Source organism: Pleurodeles waltl, chromosome 7 (assembly GCF_031143425.1).
Source record: "Pleurodeles waltl isolate 20211129_DDA chromosome 7, aPleWal1.hap1.20221129, whole genome shotgun sequence".
NCBI classification, from domain to species: domain Eukaryota; kingdom Metazoa; phylum Chordata; class Amphibia; order Caudata; family Salamandridae; genus Pleurodeles; species Pleurodeles waltl.
The window spans coordinates 1,325,449,166-1,325,474,897 of record NC_090446.1 but is presented as its reverse complement, the minus strand read 5'-3'; positions in this window follow the sequence as shown (position 1 = coordinate 1,325,474,897).

The following is a 25,732-nucleotide window of genomic DNA, read 5'->3' as shown; positions in this document are numbered from 1 at the left end:
ACCCAATACAATATAAAACACAAACCCACATCACCCACAAACCCCTATGACCAGAATCACAGAGAGAAGGCCAGAGAGAGACACCACAAACAACTACCAAGCATCCACAGGCACACAATACCATCACCCACATAACTTCCACGCACCTCACACAACACACCACTAAATATCACCACACTTATCAGTACACACACCACCCCACACATCACCCACACCACCCCATGGCACGACAAAGACACCCCAGATTCTCTGAGGAGGAGCTCAGAGTCATGGTGGAGGAAATTGTCCGGGTAGAGCCACAGCTATTCGGAGCACAGGTGCAGCACACCTCCATAGCTAGGAAGATGGAGCTATGGCGAAGAATAGTGGGCAGGTTTAATGCAGTGGGACAGCACCCAAGAAATAGGGATGACATCAGGAAGAGGTGGAAAGACCTACGGGGGAAGGTGCGTTCCGTGGTCTCAAGACACCACCTTGCGGTTCAGAGGACTGGTGGCGGACCCCCACCTCCTCCCCCACAACTAACAACATGGGAGGAACAAGTCTTGGTGATTCTGCATCCTGAGGGCCTCGCAGGAGTAGATGGAGGAATGGACTCTGGTAAGTCAAATCTTAACTATTACATCCCCCACCCTACCTGCATGCTATCACATACTCCCACCCTCACCCTCACCCCCATCACTCCAACTCCTCACAATGTCCCAATATCACAAACCACACATCCCAAAACCAAGCCCTGCATGCAATAACAAAGCATGGACACCCATCACCAATGCACGGCCACTGCACATACCCATACACCCCCTATCACACCATCACACAAGGTCCCACACAGGAATGCAAGCACTGGGGTACACAGTCACCCACCTATTGCACACCATAGCACACAGAGATGTAATAAACATCCCTTTATACCCCTGCAGTACCCCTACCCAACCGGACAGGATGGTCCACACATGTCCACACCACCAACAGAAGAGGCCCACAGTGATGACAGCAGCTCTGTCCAACTGGATCTAGATGACCAGCCTGGCCCGTCTGGGACCTCTGGACAGTCGGTTCCCCTCACACAGTCACAGGCCACCACAGAGCTTCCCCCCTCTGGAAACACCAGCACAGCACCCACCCAGCGGGCCCATACCTCTGTCCCCAGGACACGTCAATCAGCAGTGTGTCCACCACCACAGGGAACCCAGGCTAACCCACCACCCAAACAACAACTGGGACCTAGGGCAGTGGTAGTGGGCACACGGTTCAGGGGACAGAGGCCCAGGAACACAGGGGAACTGGGAGGGCTGCTCTGCGACAGTGAGAGGGCAGGCCAAGGGAACCCACTCTCCACGAGGCCCTCTCCAACATCATGGGAGCCTACCACCACTCCCAGGAGACGATGGCGAAGGTACTGGCCAAGTTTCAGGAGACCCAGCAGCTGGAGGAGGAACAGTATTTGGGCTTCAGGGAGGAACTCAGATCCATCAATTCCACCCTGGGCACCATCGTAGGGGTGCTGAAGGAAGTACTCAACACCAGGAGGGACACTGTGGCACAACAAGGGGCCCCTGACACTAGCCTGGACGATGAACTGCCCACCACCTCCGCCAGCGCTAGTGGACAGGACGCCCCACAACAGGACCACCACACCAGCACCCCACCCCCTGCAGAGGGAGAACCACCTCGCAAACGGTCCCTGAGATCCAGGACAAAGAGAGAGAATAATGCCAAGACCCCCGCCAAGAAATGAGACCACCCTGAATGTCATCCTTCTGTCCCACTTTGTCACCCTCTCCATCCTCAAACTGCCCCAGCTCCGCTTCCTGTGCTCATTTGGGCAATGCACCTGTGAAACTAATAGACTGGATTCTGCCATGGACATTCCTCCACCATCACCCCTCACCATTTTACAACCCCCTCCAATATTGAGCACTTAAATAAACACCCTTGAAGCACAAAACAATTTGGAGTCAGTCTGTGATTTTGAAATTGTGCATTAGCAATTACAGTGACAAAATTCTCTTTCAATTGTAATGTGAACATACCTATGTCACACAGCTCTAGTCCATGAGGAAACACAGCAGATATCACACAGTGGGACCCACATCAGTGAAATCGTATGGGAAAGTGACAACTCAGTGACCATACACTGGGTGAAAACGACAGACAGTAGAGAGGTAGTAGGGTTAAAGTACATGTAGTAGGCAGGTTTGTATTCTTACCTGTGTCTCACTGGACGTATTACAGGATCACAGAGGTCCTGTTATCGAAGTCCTCTTCTTCTGCTTCCTCGTCCTCACTGTCCACAGGCTCCACAGCTGCAACAACACCGCCATCTGGACCATCCTCCTGCAGAAAAGGCACCTGTCGTCGCAAAGCTAAGTTGTGAAGCATACAGCAGGCAACGATGATCTGGCACACTTTCTTTGGTGAGTAGAATAGGGATCCACCTGTCATATGGAGGCACCTGAACCAGGCCTTCAGGAGGATGAAGGTCCGCTCTATTATCCCCCGAGTTCGCCCATGGGCCTCATTGTAGCGTTCCTCTGCTCTTGTCCTGGGATTCCTCACTGGGGTCAGTAGCCATGACAGGTTGGGGTAACCAGAGTCACCTGCAAATGGCGAGGGACAACTGTTAGACACACACTAACCTGTAGGGACATCCCCAGACCCAGACAACCATTCCCACTGACTTGCTTCCAGGTGCTCACCTCATAGCCACACACAATGCCTGTGGAGTTGACCCATCACATAAGGGATGCTGCTATTCCGCAGGATGTAAGCGTCATGCACTGAGCCAGGGAATTTGGCATTCATATGGGAGATGTACTGGTCTGCCAAACACACCATCTGCACATTCATGGAATGATAACTCTTCCGGTTTCTGTACACCTGTTCACTCCTGCGGGGGGTACCAAAGCCACATGTGTCCCATTAATGCTACCTATGATGTTGGGGATATTTCCCAGGGCATAGAAGTCACCTTTCACTGTAGGCAAATCCTCCACCTGAGGGAAAACGATGTAGCTCCGCATGTGTTTCAGCAGAGCAGACAACACTCTGGACAACACGTTGGAAAACTTAGGCTGGGACATCCCTGATGCTATGGCCACTGTTGTTTGAAATGACCCACTTGCAAGGAAATGGAGTACTGACAGCACCTGCACTTGAGGGGGGATTCCTTTGGGATGGCGGATAGCTGACATCAGGTCTGGCTCCAACTGGGCACACAGTTCCAGGATTGTGGCACGATCAAGCCTGTAGGTGATGATCACATGTCTTTCCTCCATTGTCGACAGGTCCACCAGCGGTCTGTACACCGGAGGATGCTGCCATCTCCTCACATGTCCCAGCGGACGGTGCCTATGAAGGACAACAGCAACCACAGAGTCAACCAACTCAGAGGTACGTACCCACAGCTTACACAGAACACAAATCATAATCCGAAATTTGGCCTGTATGAGTGTTGAGGCAAGGCCTAGGTATGTGTGACGCAGTTAAAAATTAAGCCATGTGGGCCCCTGAAATGGCGGATACCTGACCTGTAAAGTGGGACAATGGGATGTGATGTAACTGCGCTGGCATTGTACACCGTCACGGTAGGCGGTCCAAGACCGCTGCGCAATTCTGCATTTGTTAACATTGGACTCTAGGGGTCCCAGGAGCCAATGACGATGTACGCCGGGACGTGACCACCATTTTCTATCTGTTCAATCACTCGATACCTGATCTTCGACAGGAGAGGACCTACACTGCAAGTGCTGCTGTGACCTCAGTCTGGAAGAGACAATGGCTCGTGCGTCTGGGGAAAGGGCCCCTGCCTTCACATCGGAGGAGTTGGAGAAACTCGTAGATGGGGTCCTCCTCCAGTACACGCTACTCTATGCTCCTCCTGACAAACAGGTAAGTACACTGGGAGAATGCTGTATGGGCAATGCCTGTGTGGAGTGGGGTGGATGAAAGATGGGGGGTGAGGGAGATTGAGGCGTGCATGAAACGACGGTGAGTGCATGTGCCACATGGCAAGGGTAGGGATGGGGGCCAATGACTGTGACGGTGCAGTTGGTGATAACTTTTCTTTTCCCCCTGTACAATTCATGTAGGTCAGCGCCCACCAGAAAAAGGATATTTGGCGTGCCATCGCCAAGGAAGTCCAGACCCTGGGTTCCACCACAGACGGAGCACCCACTGCCGTGAGAGATGGGAGGACATTCGCCGCTGGAGCAAGAAGACGGCAGAGGACCAGCTGGGGAAGGCCTCCCAACGTGGGAGGGGTGCCCGTCGCACCATGACCCCCCCGATGTTCAGGATTCTGGCGGTGGCGTACCCGGAGTTGGATGGGTGCTTGAGGGCATCACAGCAGCCCCAAGGGGGTGAGTACACTCTCATTCTGCTGATTTTGCGCGCAGTGGAGGTGTCTGGGTGGGGGAGGTGGGCTGTTGGTTTCCCTAGGCCAGGGCGAGTGTGCTAGTTAGGTCAACTTGTTCTGGCAGACCCTGTGGCACCCCACCCCGCCTGTGTACAGTGCCAAGTTCACCTAGTCAGGCTCCTGTGTCATCCATGTGTGCATATGTCGGCCATAGCCTTGTAGGCCATGTCCCAGGGATTGAACAGTGGACCCCAAGTGCGCAGCGTAGTGCAGGGGGCTTCTGTGTCTGTCGTGTCTGCCAACTGTAGCGGTAGTGCATGCACTCAACATGTCTTTCTTCTGTCCCCCCCCTACATTTTGTGGTTTCCCTGTTCTTGTGTGCATTAGCATCATCAGGCGGAGGAGCAGTGGCACCGGAGAAGGAGGGAGCTGCATCCCACATGGCCCTGGAGGGCGACACTACGGACTCGGAGTTCACCAGTGAGACGGAGGGCGAGGGGAGCTCCACGGTGGGGACAGGAGCTGACACCAGTGACACGGACTTATCCTCTGATGGGAGCTCACTTGTGGTGGAGGCAACATCTGTGCCCCCCTCATCTACAGGTACAGCCGCCAGCCCCCCTACCAGCACCGCCCTCCCAGCAGCCCCTCAGCCTTTGCCCTGTGCCCGCTCACCCAGGAGGGTGGGCATCACCTTCGCCCCAGGCACCTCAGGCCCTGCCCCAGTCACTCCTGCTGCCCTCAGTGAGGAGGCCATTGACCTCCTCTGGTCCCTCACTGTTGGGCAGTCTACCGTTTTGAATGCCATCCAGGGTGTAGAAAGGCAGTTGCAACAAACAAATGCATTCCTGGAGGGCATTCATTCTGGTCAGGCGGCCCTTCAGCGAGCTTTTCAGGCTCTGGCCTCAGCACTGATGGCAGCCATTGTCCCTGTCTCTAGCCTCCCCCTCCACTTCCTCCACCCAGACCCAATCCCCTGTACCTCAGCCTATCCCAAGCACACCTTCAGACCAGCATGCACACACCTCAACACACAAGGGAAGCTCAGACAAACATATGCACCACACATCCCGCAGGCAGTCACGCAAGCATCACACACATGCAGACACACCAACATCCACTGCCTCCACTGTGTCCCCCTCCTCGTCTCCCTCCTCCCTCCCTGTCTCGTCTCCACTCACACCTGCATGCACTACATCTACAGCCAATACTTCCATCACCAGCACACACCCCACCACACCCCGCTCACGTGTAGTCACCACCCCCACTACCATTCACACGTCCCCTGTGTCCTCTCCCAGTGTGTCTGTGCCGCCCCCTCCCAAGATACACAAAGGCAGGCACACACCCACCCAATAGCCATCCATCTCACGACAGCCTCCAGCGCATGCACCTTCGCCCAAAGTCACCAAACGAACACCTCCTTCAACCACAACCTCTTCCTCCACTCCCAAACCCCCTCCAGCTACCCGTCCCAGTGTTCCCAAGAAACTTTTCCTGGCCAACCTTGCCTGCAGTCACCGAAATCTGGAGTGCACTGGCCACCAGGGCAGCCAGTGTGGCATGGAGCCACAGCACGGACAGTCCCCCACCTGCCAAGCATCAAAAGTTGGCCAGTGCCCGGCGGGAAAGAGGGAGACTCCAGCCACCAAAGCTGCTCTCAAGGGTACAGGTGGGAGTGTGGAGTCAGCTGCGACACCTTCCAAGGTGGGGAAGGCCCACAAGAAAGTCGACAAGTCTGGGAAGAGCAGCACGGCGGAGAATACCGCCATCATCCCCGCTGCCCAGGAGGCCACCGCTATCATCCCCGCTGCCCAGGAGGCCACCGCCAGCACCAGCCCTGCTGCCCAGGAGGCCACCGCCCGCACCAGCCCCGCTGCCCAGGAGGCCACCGCCAGCACCAGCCCTGCTGCCCAGGAGGCCACTGCCAGCACCAGCCCTGCTGCCCAGGAGGCCACCGCCAGCACCAGCCCATCTGCCCAAGACAGGACCGCCAGCACCAGCCCTGCTGCCCAGGACAGGACCGCCAGCACCAGCCCTGCTGCCCAGGACACTACCACCAGCACCAGCCCCGCTGGGCCATGAAGGACCGCCAGCCCCGCTGGGCCATGAAGGACCGCCAGCACCAGCCCCGCTGGGCCATGAAGGACCGCAAGCACCAGCCCTGCTGGGCCATAAAGGACCGCCAGCACCAGCCCCGCTGGGCCATGAAGGACCGCAAGCACCAGCCCCGCTGGGCCATGAAGGACTTCCAGCACCAGCCCCGCTGGGCCAGACATGACCGCCAGAAGCTGAGTCACTGCAAAGGACCCCTCCATCACAAGCACTGCTGAACAGGGCACCGCCGCCACAAGCACCGCAGAACAGGGCACAGCCGCCACAAGCACCGCTGAACAGGGCACCGTGGCCACAAGCACCGCTGGCCCATGAGCGCCAAGGGCACTGACGCTACTGTGTCCGCCACGAGCAGGATGAAGCACTCTGGGCACAAAGCCCCCTCCAGAACCAGTGGAGACAAACATCCACTACCTCTTTCCTTGGCAGGATGAAGCACTCTGGGTACAAAGCCCCCTCCAGAACCAGTGGAGACTGTTATCCACTTGAGAGACTGTGGCTTTGCACTCCCCAGGATGGAACAGTGGGCAAACCACCCACTGTAGAGACTTGAGAGACTGTGGCTTTGCACTCCCCAGGATTGCACAGTGGGCAAACCACCCACTGTAGAGACTTGAGAGACTGTGGCTTTGCACTTCCCAGGATGGAACAGTGGGCATGTGGCCCCCTCGTGGATTTGGCGTTGTGCACTCAACCGGCTGAGGTGCCCCCCCTTTCGCTTCCCCCTGAGGTGCCTGTTTTATTGCTATCTGATACCCCTGCAGTGTTCTCTCCGTCATTTCGGGGATTGGGTGTGGGCCTCGCCCATACCGTGTGGGCCCAGTGTTCCAAGGACTTCAATGGAGCACTACCTGGACTACTATTCTTGGTGTATATTTTGTTTATAGTGTATATATATATTTTTGCGTACTGTATTTTAATATATTACAATGGTTACACTCATTTCCTTTTGTCCTTGCATTCTTCCTGTGGGGGTTGGGGGTGTAACTGTAATGTATCATGCTGTATTAGTGTGTGTGATGTCGTGGGTGAGGGTGGGGCTGGGGGTGTTGCGTGTGTGTGTCCCTGTTTTTTCCCTCCCCCCTCCCCTGTGTCGTAGGTGCAGTACTCACCGTGGTCTTCGCTGCCGGCGTTCGTGCTTCTGGTAGAGGAGCAAGAAGATAAGGGCTGGCAGGATGTGGAGTTCGGGTTCCATGGCGTCCGGATTCCTCGTGGGGTGTGTAGAGGTGAGCGTTTTCCCTTCAAAGTCCTGTTTTCGCCGTGTTTTTGTTTGCGGTGAATCCGCCCCGGAAAAGGTGGCGGATTGGTAGGTTGTGATACTGTGGGCGGTACATTGTCTTCAGCCTGTCTGTTGGCGGTGACCGCCAAGCTATTTGTTTGTACTGCCGTGGCGGTCGGAGTGTTAAAGTGGCTGTCTTTGTTGGCGGTTTCGGCCACGGTCGTGATTCCAATTTCTTTTCCGTCGGCCTGTTGGCGGTCTTACCGCCGCTTTAACACCGACCGCCAGGGTTGTAATGACACCATTGTCTTGAAACAAGTGGAAATTGTGCACGGCAGTTTGTGGTCCTAAAAGTTAAGTCTATAATTGAACAAACAGAATGCCTCGAGCAAGATCCAGATGAAACTTGCTGATAGAACATGCAGACAATTGTAATCATGCATAGTGTCCAGTGGTGTATTAGTAACATCATTAAGTCAAAGTGGACTATCTGTAACACTCGCATTTACCTCAAATGTAGAAGCATCGTAATGTGACAAAATTCCATCAAAATCAATAGAGTAACAACGTCACAGTCCAGGTCCAACTAAATAAAGTATAAACACGTGTGTTAAGAGTAGCAACCAACATTCTGCAGGTTAATATGATCATTGCCAGGCCCACCATACAAACCATAAGAGTAATTTGTATACCAAATACCTTAATGGAATCCCTCGTGAATATGCCAAAGTGTCCGTATTAGAATCTCCATATATTCGACTTAACCGCACAACTAAATCCTCAAGAAACTGCAAAGAGAATAATCCCAAATAGCTCGTTGAACAAGACACCCTTTACTCAATTGACTCAAAAGTACGCTAGCTGCGGTCGCTGCAACTGGAAGTTTTATGTGGACCGTGCACACAGTAACAACAGAAAGGGGACTAACACCATGGAAATAGAAAGAAGAGAAGTAAACATCTCGCGTGTAACAATGTCTCCTAAAATAACATTGCAACTGGTAAAATGAAAGAAAATCTGCAACGGATCGATGCCACACATTAGTACCCATGTAACAGAGTCCAGAAGTACAGATAGACCCAACCCGAAGTGTGACATATTTAAAGAAGCAGAAAGGAAATAAATGGGAAATATTGAGTCAAAATAGATAAACACAGATAAATAAACTCAAATAAATAAATAAATAACCGTAACAAAGATTACCTTGAAAGTAAGACACAAATGTACAAATTCAAAGGTCCACATATGTGAGTATCATACATCTATGACTATATGAGAGAATTTTGGTTATCACCTCAAATGTTGTAGAAAATAGTAATCAATCGATGTGTCCTAAAGAACTAATGGAATAACATCCCAAATGATATTGTCAATATGCAAAAAATGAATCATAGTTAACAGCTTAGATGCTTAAACAGGAGGATCAAGTGCAAAGTACAAAATGTGATTCAACAAGACATCAACCAACGTATTATGATGAGTACTGGAGTCGTATGTTAGTCCCCCAAGAAATATTCTAGCTCCCTATCAGAGTTGAGTCCAAGCTCCACCGCTCTCAATCTCACAATCCATTTAGCTTCTTTTCTACGTAGGGCCAATTCCCTATTACCTCCTCTCGGATTCTTGGGAACCTGCTCAAAACCAAAGAATTCAAAGCTTTTATGAGTATCCTGTGAATTACAAGTCATAATGCGTGCCACAACAGGATATCTTCCATCACAGTTTTAAGAGCTCTGACATGTTCACCAATTCTGACTTTCAATGAGCGAATAGTACTTCCTATATATATGCGAAGACATTTGCAACATATCATATAGATAACAAATGAAGTGTTACAGTCAATCATAGAGGTAATCTTGTACGTCCGTTGACTATATGTAGAGAATTCATGAGTATTATGGCAGGCCCAATGGCATACGCCACAATGTTCACATTTGAAGAAACCCACCCGTGGTGAAAGCCATGTTCTGATAGGCGTGGTAACTGTGAAGCTGGGGCTCAGAATATTACTCAGAGTTCTACCTCTGTGATAGGACGTGGGTACTTTCATAGGAACCACATTTTTTAAAGATTCATCTTGGAGTAATATGTCCCAATGTTTCAGCATTGAAACATGTGGTTATCTGGTCACGCCGGACCAGGACAATGTCACAAGTTCGGACCAACCATGATGAAGTGTGGGCTGGATGCAGGGACCATGTTAGCTCCGCTGAAGAAGAGTACCTTAAATCAGGTTGTAGAGAGTTGCGAGATCCCATGTCGAGGATGCGTCATGCAGTGGTGGGTGTGAGTTTGCTACAAAGCTGCGATGCAAGGACCCGAATTGGTGATGTGTTATGCTGCGGCTGCGAGGAGATGCATTGTGCTGTGTCGGTTCTGCTCACAAGACCACAGCTAGGCAGGCAGAGCACCGTCAGGCCCACTTCCAAGGGTTCAGGACTGGGGTAGGACCACTTTGGTGGGGAGGCGGGGGGTTGGTAGGACTCACAGCAGACAGAGTCCACATGATTAGTTCAAGATGGTTGGTGCATTTTTTGTCCCGTTAAGCTCTGATCATGAGGCCAGCCAACTAGCGTTTGGAGTCACTCTGGTTCAAGATGCAGACCCAGTCCATTCACTCAGGCACCAGGGCAACAGAATAAGTCTTTCTTGCAGAGCAGCACAGCAGTCCATCTGAGTCTTCCAGAGGTGTACTGAAGAGTTGGGTCAGAGGGTTCAATATTTATACCTAGTGCCAGTTTTGAAGTAGGAGAAGGTTCTGGAGGTTTCCACCCCCAGAGGTTTTTCAAATTTGTTGCTTCCACATCCTAGCCCCAGTTTGTCTGGGGTCACAACAGACTAGTGTGAAGCCCTTTATGAGTGTACCCAGGCAGAGTGTTTGTGTTGAGCAAGTGTGGTAGGTGACAGTTCCTCCCCCTAATCAAGTCAGAGATGGCCCATCCTGTCAACACCTATGCTTCTTTGTTCCACTGTCCGGGAGCAGTACACAAAGAGCAACTGCATGTCCATCTAGTCATGTGACCCAGGTAACAGGCTGCAAGCATAAAATAACTACAAACAAATTCCAACTTTCTAAAAGTAGCATTTTCAAAGTTGTGACATAAAATCTGACTTTACCAATAAAGAAGGTTTTAAATAAATTCCAATTCTTTAGACACCAAACTCTACATTCCAACCTATTCCCAATTGAAAGTTATCATTAAAAGTAATAAGTAATTCCAATATTAACCTATGTGAGAGGTAGGCCTTGTAGTAGTTAAAAACAAATGTAAGAGTTTTTCACTACTAGGGCATGAAAAAGTTAAAGATACACAGTGGTGCTGGAACAATTTTCAGAGTGGGAGTGCTGCTATTAATGTTATATCATTGACATCACAAGGGTTGTGAAAAATCCAAGTGGCACTTAAAAAATAAGAGTGGCAAATGTGTCATGCCCATTCAGCAGGAGAGTGGTAACTGTGTAGTATACAGCCGGTGGTGCAATTCGGAGCACTGGTGAGGTAGTTCACTGTAATTTAGAGCCTGCACATTTTCCACTGAAATAGTACCTAAATTTGCACAGACCTGTATTTTACTGGTATAACTATTTAATGCACAAATGATACTGTGTGGAAATCCAGTTTCAGCAATTTTTCTTCATTTGCGCTTTACCAAGTGCCTTGATTTGTTTTGATCCTATTAAAATCTTTGTTTCCATCACACTTCAGAATTACAAAAAAAGTACTTTAGTTGTTTTCTAACTGCTGATATATTTTGAAATATGTGTACTGTTCATTTACAGGTATTTACATTATTGTGTGTTACAAAATACAAAAAACTGACAGCATACAGCATTTCCTTTCACTTCCTGTTCCCAAGAAAGATCGTCACCCAGGTCACTTTTACAAAATCATCTCACTTTGCAGTCGGAGGAATAAAAGTAAACACCAATTTCTGAATAAGCAACAATGTGTCAAAAGACATAGCCTGATATTTGACCTCTGTTTTTTAATTCATAAGAAATGTGACAAGATAAACACAAAGTTTAAAAGTATCTCTATGTCTCATTCAACTTCTGAACCCCAGCTTGGTTATTTTTTGGATTGCTGCAGCACCTATGCACCCCTGCTTCCAGCGCCTATGATGGTACATGTCCATCTTTTTAAATACACTGCCCCCTGCTCTATGGGCTGTGTAGAGCCTACCCTAGGGTGACTTACATGTATTAAAAAGGAATGTTTAGGCCTGGCTAAAGGTTTATTTTGCCAGGGCAAAGTGGCTGTTTAAAAATGCACACACACAGCATGCAATGGCAGACCTGAGACATATTTCAAATGCTACTTAAGTGGGTGGCAAAATCAGTGCTGCATGCCAACTAGTACCATTCAATTTACAGGCCATGGGTACATATAGTACCATTTTACTAGGGACTTACAAGTAAATTAAATGTGCCAGTTGGGTGTAATCCCACATTACCATGTTTAAAGGATAGAGTACACACACTTTAGCACAGTTTAGCAGTGGTAAAGTGCACAGAGTGCCAAGGTGAACAAAAACAAGCTCAGCAAAAATGGAGGAGTAAGGCAAAAATTTTGTAACGAAGAAAACCCTATGGCTGGCATGTCTAACATCAGACTTTTAGGCCCTCATTACAACCCTGGCGGTCGGTGTTAAAGTGGCGGTAACACCACCAACAGGCCGGGCGGTAAACAAAATGGAATCATGACCACGGCAAAAACCGCCAACACATACAGCCACTTTAACACTCCGACCGCCACGGCGGTAGCAACAAACACTGCGGCGGTTACTACCAACAGCCAGGTGGAAGACAATGTACTGCCCACAGAATTAGAACCTGCCTATCCGCCAGCTTTTCCGGGGCGGTACCAACGCCATCAAAAGCACGGCGGAAACAGTACTCTGAAGGGAAACCACTCACCTCTCGACACTCAAGGAAGAACCAGGACGCCATGGAGCCTGAACTGCAGGTTTTCCCCATGCTGGTGTATCTTGTTATGCACCAGGAGCATGAACGCCGGCGACGACGACCACAGTGAGTACTGCACCTACCACACAAGGGGGGGAGGAGGAAAAAGAGAGTGACACACACACGCAACATGCAACACCCCCAACACCATACACACAATCACATGCTGCAACATTACATATACACCTCGTAACACTCAGGAATAACGCAAGGACAAAAGGAATGGAGTCAAATGAGTGTCATATTAGTAATACTTAGAAATACGTTCATAAAGCAAAAACAGTATGTACAATATATAAAATATATACAAAATGCGGGACAATGCCCACTCAAAAATTGTCCGTGGCCCACTGGTTCAAAGCACATAGGCCAAGCCCACACTTGACTCCTGCCTCGAAAACACACAGGCACCTCAGGGGGACAGGGAATGTGGGGGCACCTCAGCCGAAAGATGGTACAACGCCACTGACCCTGGTTGGGGCTCCATGCCCACTGCTTGGTCCTGGGGAGTGCAAGGCCACAGTCTCTCAAGTAGGTGGTTTGCCCACTGCTTGGTCCTGGGGAGTGCAAAGCCACAGTCTCTCAAGTGGGTGGTTTGCCCACTGCTTGGTCCTGGGAAGTGCAAAGCCACAGTCTCTCAAGTGGGTGGTTTGTCCACTGCCTGGCTCTGGGGAGTGCAAAGCCACAGTCTCTCTAGTGGGTGGTTTGCCCACTGCTTGGTCCCGGGGAGTGCAAGGCCACAGTCTCTCAAGTGGGTGGTTTGCCCACTGCTTGCTCCTCGGAAGTGCAAGGCCACAGTCTCTGTAGTGGGTGGTTTGCCCACTGCTTGGTCATGGGGAGTGCAAGGCCACAGTCTCTCAAGTGGGTGGTTTGCCCAATGCTTGGTCCTGGGGAGTGCAAAGCCACAGTCTCTCTCTAGTGGGTGGTTTGCCCACTGCTTGGTCCTGAGGAGTGCAAGGCCACATTCTCTCAAGTGAGTGGTTTGCCCACTGCATGGTCCTGGGGAGTGCAAGGCCACAGTCTCTCAAGTGGATGCCTTCTTCCATTGGTTCTGAAGGGGGCCTTGTGCCCACTGTGCTTCATCCTGGCAAGGATGGGCTGAGTGGATGCCTTCTTCCATTGGTTCTGGAGGGGGCCTTGTGCCCAGGGTGCTTCATCCTGGCAAGGATGGGCTGAGTGGATGTCTTCTTCCACTGGTTCTGGAGGGGGCCTTGTGCCCGTGTGCTTCATCCTGGCAAGAATGGGTTGAGTGGATGCCTTCTTCCACTGGTTCTGGAGGGGGCCTTGGGCCCAGTGTGCTTCATCCTGGCAAGGAGGGTCTGAGTGGATGCCTTCTTTCACTGGTTTTGGAGGGGGCTTTGCGCCCTGTGATGCAGATGTTTTGGAGTGCAAGGTCACAGTCTCTCACCTGAGTGTCACAACAACAGCTTTTTGCAGGGGCCAGGATGCACTGCAGCCCATGAAGTCACCACTACACACTTCTCTCCGGCGGTGATGGCTGCTCAGTGAATCGCTGTTGCACTGCAGGTGGAGGTGCTGGCAGTGGTGGTGGTAGCCTCCAGGCCTTCACCTGCAGCCTTGGACGGCTGCCCACTGGGGCTGCTGCTGCTAGCAGTGGTGCTGCTTGGGGTGGGGCAGGTGGCAGTGCTGGCCATGGTGCAGGTGGTGGTGATGGCGGTTGTGATGGTGGCCTTCACCTGCAGCCTCGGACGGCTGCCCACTGGGGCTGCTGCTGCTGGCAGTGGTGCTGCTTGCGGCGGGACAGGTGGCGGTGCTGGCCGCGGTGCAGGTGGTGGTGCTACCCGTGGTGCAGGTGGCGTTGCTGGCGGTTGTGGGGGTAGCCTCCAGGCCTTCACCTGCAGCCTCGGACGGCTGCCCACTGGGGCTGCTGCTGCTGGCAGTGGTGCTGCTTGGTGCGGGGCAGGTGGCAGTGCTGGCCGCGGTGCAGGTGGCGGTGCTGGCCGCAGTGCAGGTGGCGGTGCTGGCGGTTGTAGTGGTAGCCCCCAGGCCTTCACCTGCAGCCTCGGACGGCTTCCCACTGGGGCTGCTGCTGCTGGCAGTGGTGCTGCTTGCGGCGGGGCAGGTGGCAGTGCTGGCCGCGGTGCAGGTGGTGGGGCTGGCCGCGGTGCAGGTGGCGGTGATGGCGGTTGTGATGGTGGCCTGCAGCCTCGGACGGCTGCCCACTGGGGCTGCTGCTGCTGGCAGTGGTGCTGCTTGCGGCAGGGGCAGGTGATGGTGCTGGCCGCGGTGCAGGTGTTGGCGCTGCGGGCGGTGCAGGTGGTGGTGCTGGCAGTTGTGGGGGTAGCCTCCAGGCCTTCACCTGCAGCCTCGGATGGCAGAAGTGCCATGGCTGGTGTTCTGTGCCCCTTACAGCCCTTGCCAGATGGCGGTGCCTCCTCGCTTCTGTCAGCTGGGTTCTTTGACTTGGCCTTGCTGGCTGGTTGTGCCTCCTTTCCCTTGATGGCTGCTGTCCCCTTCTTGCCCTTGCCAGGTGGTGGAACCTTCTTGGGCTTGCCACGTGTTGGTGGCACACTGGCTGGGCTGACGGGTGCCTCCTTGGAGCCTCTCACAGCTGCAAAAACCACAGCGGACGTGGACTGGGTGGCTGAGGTGCTGGGCTGGGTTCTGGACACCCTGGCCTGAGGTTAAGGGTGGGGGGAGGAGTAGGGAATAGGTCAAAGGTGGTGAGGAAAAGCTTCTTAGGGACACTGGAGCAGGAAGAGGGTAAAGGTTTGAGAGTGGAAGAAGAAGGAGTGGTTGCAGAAGGTGTCAGTCTGCTGTGTTTTGGTGCAGGTGCATGAGCTGGATGCTGTTGTGAGGTGGATGGCTGTTGGGTGGGTATGTGCTTGCGGTTGTGAACTTTGGGAGGAGGGGTCACAGACACAGTGAGAGAGGACACATGGGACAGGTGCATGGATGTGGGGTTGGTGACTGCCAGTGAGGGGCGTGTAGTGATAGGTGTGCTGGAAGTAGTGGATGAGGATGTAGTGCATGCAGGTGTGAGTGGAGATGCTACTGGGAGGGAGGAGGAAGAGGAGGAGGAGGGGGACACAGTGGAGGCAGTGGATGTTGGTGTGTCTGCATGGGGATGGTGCTTGTGTGAGTGCCTGTGAGATGAAGTGTGGTGCTTGTGTTTGCCTGAGCCACTTCTGTGTGTTGATTTGGGTGATTGCTGGTTTGAAGGTGTGCGTGGGATAGGTTGAGGTTGAGGGGACTGGGACTAGGTAGAGGAAGTTGGAGGGGGGAGGCTGGAGACAGGGACCATGGCTGCCCTCAGTGCAGAGGCCAGAGCCTGGAATGCTCTCTATTGGGCCACCATGCCAGAGTAAATGTCCTCCGGGTATGCATTTGTTTGTTGCAAATGCCTTTTGACACCCTGGATGGCATTCAGTATGGTTGACTGCCCAACAGTGAGGGATCTCAGAAGGTTAATAGCCTCCTCACTGAGGGCAGCAGGGCTGACGGGGGCAGGGCCTGAGGTGCCTTGGGAGAAGGAGATGCCCACCCTCCTGGGTGAAGGGGCATGGGAAACACACTGAGGGGCTGTTAGGAGGGTGGTGCTGGTACGGGGGTGGCAGCTGTACCTGTTGTTGGGGTGGGCAAAGAGGTGTCCGCCACCGAGAGGGAGCTTCCATCGGAGGAGAAGTCGCTATCGGTAGTGTCGCCTCCTATCTCTGTTGTGGTGCTCCCCTCGCCCTCCGTCTCACTGGTGCCCTCACCATCGGTGGATTCGGCCTCCAGGCCCATGTGGGATGCAGCTCCCTCTGTCGCCGGTGCCTCTGCTCCTCTGCCAGATGATGCTAATGCACACAAGGACAGGGTGACAAAACAAAAAGGGGGGGGGAGACAGAGGATACGCTTGGTCAATGCCAGCAACAACACTACGTTGTCATACACAACACACTGGGATCAGCCCTATGCACTAGGCCATGCACTACCAGTTACAATGCTAGTCACCAGCCCATGGGGTACATTGCCTAATGCCATCAGCTGCACACCTGAAATCAACAGGACCCTGCCCAGTAATAGATGGCCACTAACACTATTGGGGTTGGAGTGCTTCAGAGCCTGCTCAACAAGGGACCTACCCTGCCAGTTCACCCTGGCCTACGGGCACCCACAGCCCACATCCCCCACCCAGGTAAAACCTTAACGCGGGCAAAGTCATGATTCTTAATCTGCACTCCCCCGCTTGTGGCTGCTGTGATGCCTTCAAGTGCCCATCCAACTCTAGATAGGCCATCGCCAGGATGTGGAACATCAGGGGGTCAGGGTACGAGGGGCACCCCTTCCTCGTTGGGAGGTCAGCCCAGCTGGGCCTCCGCCGTCTTCCTTGCCCAGCGGCGCAGGTCCTCCCACCGTTTTGCGGCAGTGGGTGCTCTGCCTGTCAAAACCCCCAGGGTCCACACCTCCTTGGCGACGGCACGCCAAATACCCTTTTTCTGATGGGCGCTGACCTGCAGAAAAAATACAGCAGAAAAGGTATTAGTCATACCATCCGGACTGTTACACTCATGGCCCACAATATCCCTCCCATTCCCTTACGAACATACGTTGACCACCAGACATACAGCACTCTGCCCAGGACCCATCAGCCCCCCCCTACACGAGGCTTACACACACAGCAATCCCTACATTCATGGTCCACGCATCATACTCACAGTGTACTCACCTGTTTGTCTGGAGGACCATAGAGTAAAGTGTACTGAGTTAGGACCCCATCCACCAGTCTCTCCAACTCCTCCAAAGTGAAGGCGGGGGCCCTTTCCCCAGACACTTGAGCCATTGTCGCTTCCAGATACAAGTCACAGCAGCACTTGCAGAGTAGGTCCTCTCCTGTTGAAGGTCAGGTAGCAAGTGAGTGAACAGATAGAAAATGGCGGTCACGTCCGCTGCGTTATGTACCGTCACCGCCGGCGTACATCGCCATTGGCTCCTGGAACCCATAGGCCCCTATGATAACCAATACGAAGTTGCGTGGCAGTCATCGACCACCGACCGCAACGGCGCACAACGCCAGCGGAATTACCTCATTTCCACTTGTCTATCCTCACAGGTCAGGCAGCCGCCATTTCAGGGGGGCACAGGCCATGGCACCTAACTGTGTCACAGCAGACATTGGCAAATCAACTTACTCTCAAATTCACATACTGTTTCTGTAAAGGAAGAAATGCATTTTATTTTAACATATGTGTGAATATGACCCTCTGCTCACCTTTTTTCACCCTAGAGTTCAACCGCTGAGGATGAATAGGAGATGGAGACATCCCCCCGTGTGCAGACCCCTGGACCTGGCGACAATGGAGGACAGACACATTATCCTGACCTACAGACTTGATAGGGCCACATTCCAAGAACTGTGTGCCCAATTGGAGCCAGACCTGATTTCAGCCATCTGCCATCCCACAGGTATCCCCCCTCTAGTGCAGGTCCTGTCAGTGCTCCATTTCCTGGCAAGTGGTTCCTTCCAAGCGACAGTGGCCATGGCATCAGGGATGTCTCAGCCAATGTTCTCCAACGTGCTGACCAGGGTGTTGTCTGCCCTGCTGAAACACACGCACACCTACATTGTATTCCCCCAGGTGGATGATTTGGCCGCAGTGAAGGCGGACTTTTATGCCCTGGGACATATCCCCAATATTGGTGCAATTGATGGTACACATATTGCATTGCCCCTCCCCCCCCTCTCAGAGAAACAAACAAGTGTTCAGGAATAGAAAAAGCTTTCACTCTCTGAATGTGCAGATGGTGTGTTTGGCGGCCAGTACAACTCCCAGGTGAATGCCAAGGATCCTGGCTCTGTGCATAATGCCTTTATCTTGAGGAATAGCAGCATTCCATATGTGATGTCTCAACTCCAGAGACACCGGGTGTGGCTAATTGGTGAGCCCATGGTCCCCATCCAGTCGATGTAGGTATATGGGTGTGGGTTTGGCCCTAAGGGTGAGTGTGTGGCTAACAGGTATCCCTCGATATTTACAGGTGACTCTGGTTACCCCAACCTCTCATGGCTACTGACCCCAGTGTGGAATGCCACGACAAGGGGAGACGAAAGTTACAATGAGGCACATGGGCGAACAAGGAGGATAATTGAAAGAACCTTTGGCCTCCTGAAGGCCAGATTCCGGTGCCTCCATCTGACAGGTGGATCCCTGTACTACTCACCCAAGAAGGTGTGCCAGATCATTGTTGCATGTTGCACAACCTGGCCTTGAGACGCCAGGTGCCTTTTCTGCAGGACGATGAGCCTGGAGATGGTCTTGTGGCAGCGGTGGAGCCTGTGGACAGTGACGAAGAAGAGGCAGAGGAAGAAGATGTGGACAACAGGCGCACACTCATTCATCTCTATTTTCAGATATCTGTGCCCCACTCTGGCTCCTGGTGTGTTTACTGCGGCCCACTACAGGTTGCACCTCTGTTAATATTACAGTAGATTAGAAATGCAATGTTTACAGCTTGTTAAACAATTACATATTTCAATCAATTGACTTTTATTTGTTCCAAGGGTGTTTATTTAGGTGCTAATTAGTGGAGGGGGTGTTGCAATGGGCTGGGTTGCTGATGAAGGAAAGTCAAGGTTAGAGTCCAGTCTATTTGTATCACAGGTGCATTGTCCAAGGGGGCATAGGAAGTGGAGCAATGGCAGTTCAAGGTGGCCAGGGTGACAGAGTAGGACAGAAAGGTGACAATCCTGGTGGGGGTCTTGGCAATGTTCTCTGGCTTCCGCCTGGATTGCAGGGACATTTGCGGGGTGATTCTCCTTCTGCAGGGAGTGGGGTGCTGGTGGCCTGTTGGTCCTGTGGCGGGGCCTCCTGTCCATTAGCGCCAGCGGAGGTGGAGGGCTGTTCTTCGGTGTGGCTAGTTTCAGGGGCCCGTTGGTGTGCCACTGCCTCCCACATGGTGTTGGCCATGTCTGCCAGCACCCCTGCAATGGTGACCAGGTTGGTGTGGAGGTGTTTCAGGTCCTCCCTGATCCCGGGGTACTGTTCCTCCAGGAGCTGCTGGGTCTCCTGCAACTTGTACAGTATCTGGCCCATGGTCTCCTGGGAATGGTGGTATGATCCCAGGATCCCTGCAAGTGCCTCGTGGAGAGTGGGTTCCCTGGGCCTGCCCTCCCCCTGTCACACAGCAGTCCTCCCAGCTTCCCTGTTGTCCTGTGCCTCTGTCCCATGAACTGTGTGCCCACTGCCACTGACCCCAGGCCTCTGATTGTCTTGGGTTTGTGGGGTTGTCTAGGGTCCCTGTAGTGGTGGACACACTGCTGATTGACGTGTCCTGGGGACAGAGGTATGGGCCCGCTGGGTGGGTGCTGTGCTGGTGCTTCCCGAGGGGGGAGGCTCTGTGGTGGGTTGGGACTGTGGCAGGGTAACTGACTGTCCAGAGGTCCCTGATGGGCCAGGTTGGTCATCGGGATCCAGACGTGCAGAGCTGCTGTTATCACTGTGGGCCTCTTCTGGGGGGGGGACTGGATGTTGGTGGCACCTCCTTTCGGCTGACGTTGAGAGTGGGTCCTGTGGGGATGTAAATGCCGTGTTATTATATCTGTATGTGCCATCTTGTGCATAGATATTATTTCCCTCTATGGTTGTTATTAGCAAGGCAGCTTTGGCTTGTGTGAGTTGTAATTGGTTTGGCTAAGTGATTGTCACTAGTGTGCATGCTGTGGTGATGGGTGTCCATGCAGGTCTGTGATGGGTGTCCATGCATTGGTGTTGCATGCAGGGCTTGGTAATGGGATGGGTGGGTTGTGATAGTGGGGTATATGTGAGGTGGTGGAGTGACGGGCGTGAGGGTAGGGGTAGGAGTTTGTGATGGCATGCAGGTACGGTGGGGGAGATAGTGGTAAAGATTTGACTTACCAGAGTTCAGTCCTTCTGCTACTCCTGCAAGGCCCTCATGATGCATGATCGCCAAGACTTGCTCCTCCCATGTTGTTAGTTGTGGGGGAGGAGGTGGGGGTCCACCGCCAGTTCTCCGTACAGCTATCTGGTGTCTTGCAACCACGGAATGCACCTTCCCCTGTAGGGGGTCCCTTGTTCTGGGGTGCTGTCCCATGGCATTGACCCTGTCCACGACTCTCAGCCATAACTCCATCTTCCTAGCAATAGACGTCTGCTGCACCTGTGATCAGAATAGCTGAGGCTCTACCCGGATGATTTCCTCAACCATGACTCTTAGCTCCTCCTCAGAGAACCTGGGGTGTCTTTGGGGTGCCATGGGTGTAGTGTGAGTGGTATGTGTGAGGGTGTGTAGGGTGATGTGTTGGAGTTTGTGCTGTGAGGTGCGTGGATGGTGTATGGGTGATGGTGTTCTGTGGCTCTGAATTACTGGGTGCTCGTGGCTTGTTTCTCTCTCAGTTGTCAAATTCTTTGGGTCGTAAAGGGTTGTTGGTAATGTGGGTGTGTGTTTTATAGTGTTGTGGGTGTGTGGTTGTGGTGTGTGTATGTGTGTCAGGTGTTTGTAGTTTGAACTGTCCAATGTGGTGCTGTTTTGTTAGTGTGTGTGTATTATGAGGGCGGCGGTCTGTACTGCCAATGGTTTACCGCAGTTCAATGTCCGCTGCGGTGATTCTTGGGTCATGATGCTGTGGGCGTATTTCTGTTGGCGTAACAGTGTGGGTTTTGGTACCGCTAGTTTATCACTGACCTTTGGGCTGGCAGACTTGTGTGGGTGTCTGTATAGTGGCAGATTTCTCTGTGTGGGTCATAATATCCGTAGCAGTATACCGCCGCGGTCACAGTATGTTGGCGCCCGCCAGCAAGGCGGTAGGTGGCATTTACCACCAATGTTGTAATGAGGGCCCTAGTCTCCTAATGTGTTGTGTTCTATTTTTCACATATTGTTTTAAAAAGTGAAAGGAAAAAAGCCTTTCAAAATACTGGAAGAAAAGCAAGCACATACATTGTAAGTTCAATTGGTTCAATCTTTATAAATGGCATGGTTTATTTTTGGAATATGCTTCACTCAGGTAAATGAACATAATTTTAAAAGAATAAGGAAGTGTCAGAATGTAAAGCGAAACTCCAGCCAAGGACTAATTTACACTCCATAGGATTTAGCCATTTGGGCATCTGTAGTCACCCACCGAAGAGATTTATGGGCTCCCAGGAGAAGTGTCATGCTAAGTACTCCTTCTGCCTCAGATGATAGGTATTCCCTACCCTCAGCACTATAAAAGTCTATGCGTGCAAAATCTTGTGCGTTCATGCAATATATAGAATTCAGGAGATAAAACAAAAATTAACCCTTGAAGTCTGCTCTTCAGCCATACCCTAATCAAAATATACCTGTTGTTGTGCTTTATCAAACATGCTGAGAAGGTTGAGGAGTAACACAGAGCAGAGGGGGTATTTGAGCAAGGGTAGCAGCACTCTAATAGAATGCTGAATGAAAAAGTAAATATTTGTTATCTAAATGTGATCAGCGGAAGCATACAAATCAACCATTCAAAAGGATTGTAAAGAGGCTACTTCCAAGGGAGGGACAACCACAAGAAGAGGAGGGCAAGCCATTGAATAAGAAGCAAGTAAATGAGAGTGACAATAAGCTAACCAATGGTAAGCAATGAAAGGGCTGCAAGACCAGTATATATTCACAATAGGTCTTTTTTTACCAGACAGCTTGCATTGTCAGGTAGGCTCAGCCTAATAACCAGGACTGTTCAGCAAATTTGGGAGGCCCGGGTCACATTCATTTAGTAAAGAAATTACAAAACAATTAGCACCCTCCTAAATAATGCATGCTTTTGTTAAATTTCATCGAAATTTCAATTTTAAATGAGCATACAAGAAAAAATTAAAATGTGTGTATAAACGGCAGCCAAGCACTGATTGCCTCATTAATATTTTTTTTACTCTGATGAGATTTTTCCTCTGGCAGAATCACAAACTGTAGCTCAAATACTGCCATTCACACTTGGCCAAACAATGGTATTTTTTTTTTTAAACTGTGCCTCATTTCCCTTGAATGATCAATTTTGGAACCCAAGACATTATTCTGTTTATCAAGAGCACTGCACAAAAAGTAATCCTTATTCATACATTTAAACAGGGTATGTCTGCTACATGTATGATAATATCATTAACTATTTAACTCGGACACACCGAGTTCAGTCATTGCAACTTTGTAAGGGCATTGTTCTCTAAATGTTTATGACTTTATTTGGAAACTGCGGGTTTTAATAAATGTCACTAAGTTGGTTATTACAACCCTGGCGGTCGGTGTTAAAGCAGCGATAAGACCGCAAACAGGCCGGCGGTAAAAAAATTTAAATTACGACCGTGGCGGAAACCGCCAACAAAGACAGCCACTTTAACACTCCGACCGCCACAGCGGTACAAACAAACAGCACGGCGGTCACCGCCAACAGACAGGCGGAGGACAATGTACCGCCCACAGTATCACAACCTACCAATCCGCCACCTTTTTTCGGGGCGGATTCACCGCGGATAAAAACACTGCGGAAACAGGATTCCGAAGGGAAAATGCTCACCTCTACACACCCCATGAGGAACAAGGACACCATGGACCCGGAACTCCAAATTCTTCCTGCAATAGTCTTCCTGCTCCTCTACCAGGAGCATGAACGCCGGCGGCGAAGACCACGGTGAGTACTGCACCTATGACACAGGGGAGGGGGGACGGAAAAAACAGGGACACGCACACGCAACACCCCCACCCCCACCCTCACCCACTACAACACACACACTAATACATATTTATACATGATAGTTACACCCCCCCATCTCCCCCGGAAGAATGCAAAGACAATAGAAAATTAGTGTAACCATTGTAATATAATAAAATCAAGTAGGCAAAAATATATATATACACCATTAACAAAATATACACCAAGCATAGTAGTCCAGGTACTGCTCCAATTAAGTCTGTGGAACACTGGGCCCACACGGTATGGGCGAGGCCCACACAAGATCCCCAACCATGACGGAGAGAACACTGCAGGGGCATCAGAGAGCAAGAAAACAGGCACCTCAGGGGGAGGGAAAGGGGTGGAACCTCAGCCGCTTGAGTGCACGACGCCAAATCCACGAGGGGGCCACATGCCCAATGTTCAATCCTGGGGAGTGCAAAGCCACAGTCTCTCAAGTCTCTCCAGTGGGTGGGTTGCCCGCTGTTCAATCCTGGGGAGTGGAAGCCACAGTCTCTCAAGTCTCTACAGTGGGTGGTTTGCCCACTGTTCCATCCTGGGGAGTGCAAAGCCACAGTCTCTCAAGTCTCACAAATGGGTGGTCTGCCCACTGCTTTATCCTGGGGAGTGCAAAGCCACAGTCTCTCAAGTCTCTACAGTGGGTGGTTTGCCACTGTTCAATCGTGGGGAGTGCAAAGCCACAGTCTCTCAAGTCTCTACAGTGGGTGGGTTGCCCACTATTCCATCCTGGGGAGTGCAAAGCCACAGTCTCTCAAGTCTCACAAGTGGGTGGTATGCCCACTGCTTTCTCCTGGGGAGTGCAAAGCCACAGTCTCTCAAGTGGATAACAGTCTCCACTGGTTCTGGAGGGGGTCTTGTGCCCGGAGTGCTTCATCCTGCTAAGGACAGAGGTAGGGGATGGATTTCTCCACTGGTTCTGGAGGGGGCATGGTGCCCAGAGTGCTTCATCCTGCTAAGGACAGAGGTAGTGGATGGATCTCTCCACTGGTTCTGGAGGGGGCCTTGTGCCCAGAGTGCTTCATCCTGCTAAGGACAGAGGTAGTGGATGGATCTCTCCACTGGTTCTGGAGGGGGCATGGTGCCCAGAGTGCTTCATTCTGCCCGTGACGGACTCAGTAGCGTCAGTGCACTTGGCGCTCATGGGCCAGCGGTGCTTGATACGGCGGTGCCCTGTTCAGCGGTGCTTGATACGGCGGTGCCCTATTCAGCAGTGCTTGAGACGGCGGTGCCCTGTTCAGCGGTGCTTGAGACGGCGGTGCCCTGTTCAGCAGTGCTTGAGACGGCGGTGCCCTGTTCAGCGGTGCTTAAGACGGCGGTGCCCTGTTCAGCGCTGCTTGGAGCGGCGGGCTCCTTTGCAGTGACTCAGCTGCTGGCGGTCCTTCATGTCCGAGCGGGGCTTGTGCTGGCGGTCCTTCATGGCCCAGCGGGGCCTGTGCTGGCGGTCCTCTCTGTCCCAGCGGGGCTTGTGCTGGCGGTCCTCTCTGTCCCAGCGGGGATGACAGCTGTGGCTTCCAGGGCAGCAGGGCTGGTGCTGGCGGTGGCCTCCTGGGCAGATGGGCTGGTGCTGGCGGTGGCCTACTGGGCAGATGGGCTGGTGCTGGTGGTGGCCTCCTGGGCAGCAGGGCTGGTGCTGGCGGTGGCCTCCTGGGCAGCAGGGCTGGTGCTGGCGGTGGCCTCCTGGGCAGCAGGGCTGGTGCTGGCGGTGGCATCCTGGGCAGCTGGGCTGGTGCTGGCGGTGGCCTCCTGGGCAGCAGGGCTGGTGCTGGCGGTGGCATCCTGGGCAGCTGGGCTGGTGCTGGCGGTGGCCTCCTGGGCAGCAGGGCTGGTGGCGGTGGCCTCCTGGGCAGCAAGGCTGGTGGCGGTGGCCTACTGGGCAGCGGGGATGATGGCGGTCTTCTCCGCCATGCTGCTCTTCCCAGACTTGCTGAGTTTCTTGTGCCCCTTCCCAACCTTGGAAGGTGTCGCAGCTGACTCCACACTCCCACCTGTGCCCCTGGGAGCGGCTTTGGTGGCTGGAGTCTTCCCCCTCTCCCGCCGGGCACTGGCCAACTTCTGATGCTTGACAGGTGGGGTACTCTCTGTGCTGTGGCTCCGTGCCACACTGGCTGCCCTGGTGGCCGGTGCAATCCAGATTCCGGTGACTACAGGCGCCACTGGTCCCGGAGATGTTGTGGCTGAGGTGCTAGTTCGGGACCTAGGAGATGGACGTGGTGGGGGAGGTGTGGGAAAGAGGTCAAGGTTGGACAGGAAAAGTTTTTTGGAGACATTGGGACGGGTAGCTGGAGGGGGTTTGGGAGTGGAGGAAGAGGTGGTGGTTGTATGAGGTGTGCGTTTGCTGACTTTGGGTGAAGGTGCATGCGCTGGAGGCTGTTGTGAGGTGGATGGCTGTTGGCTGGGTGTGTG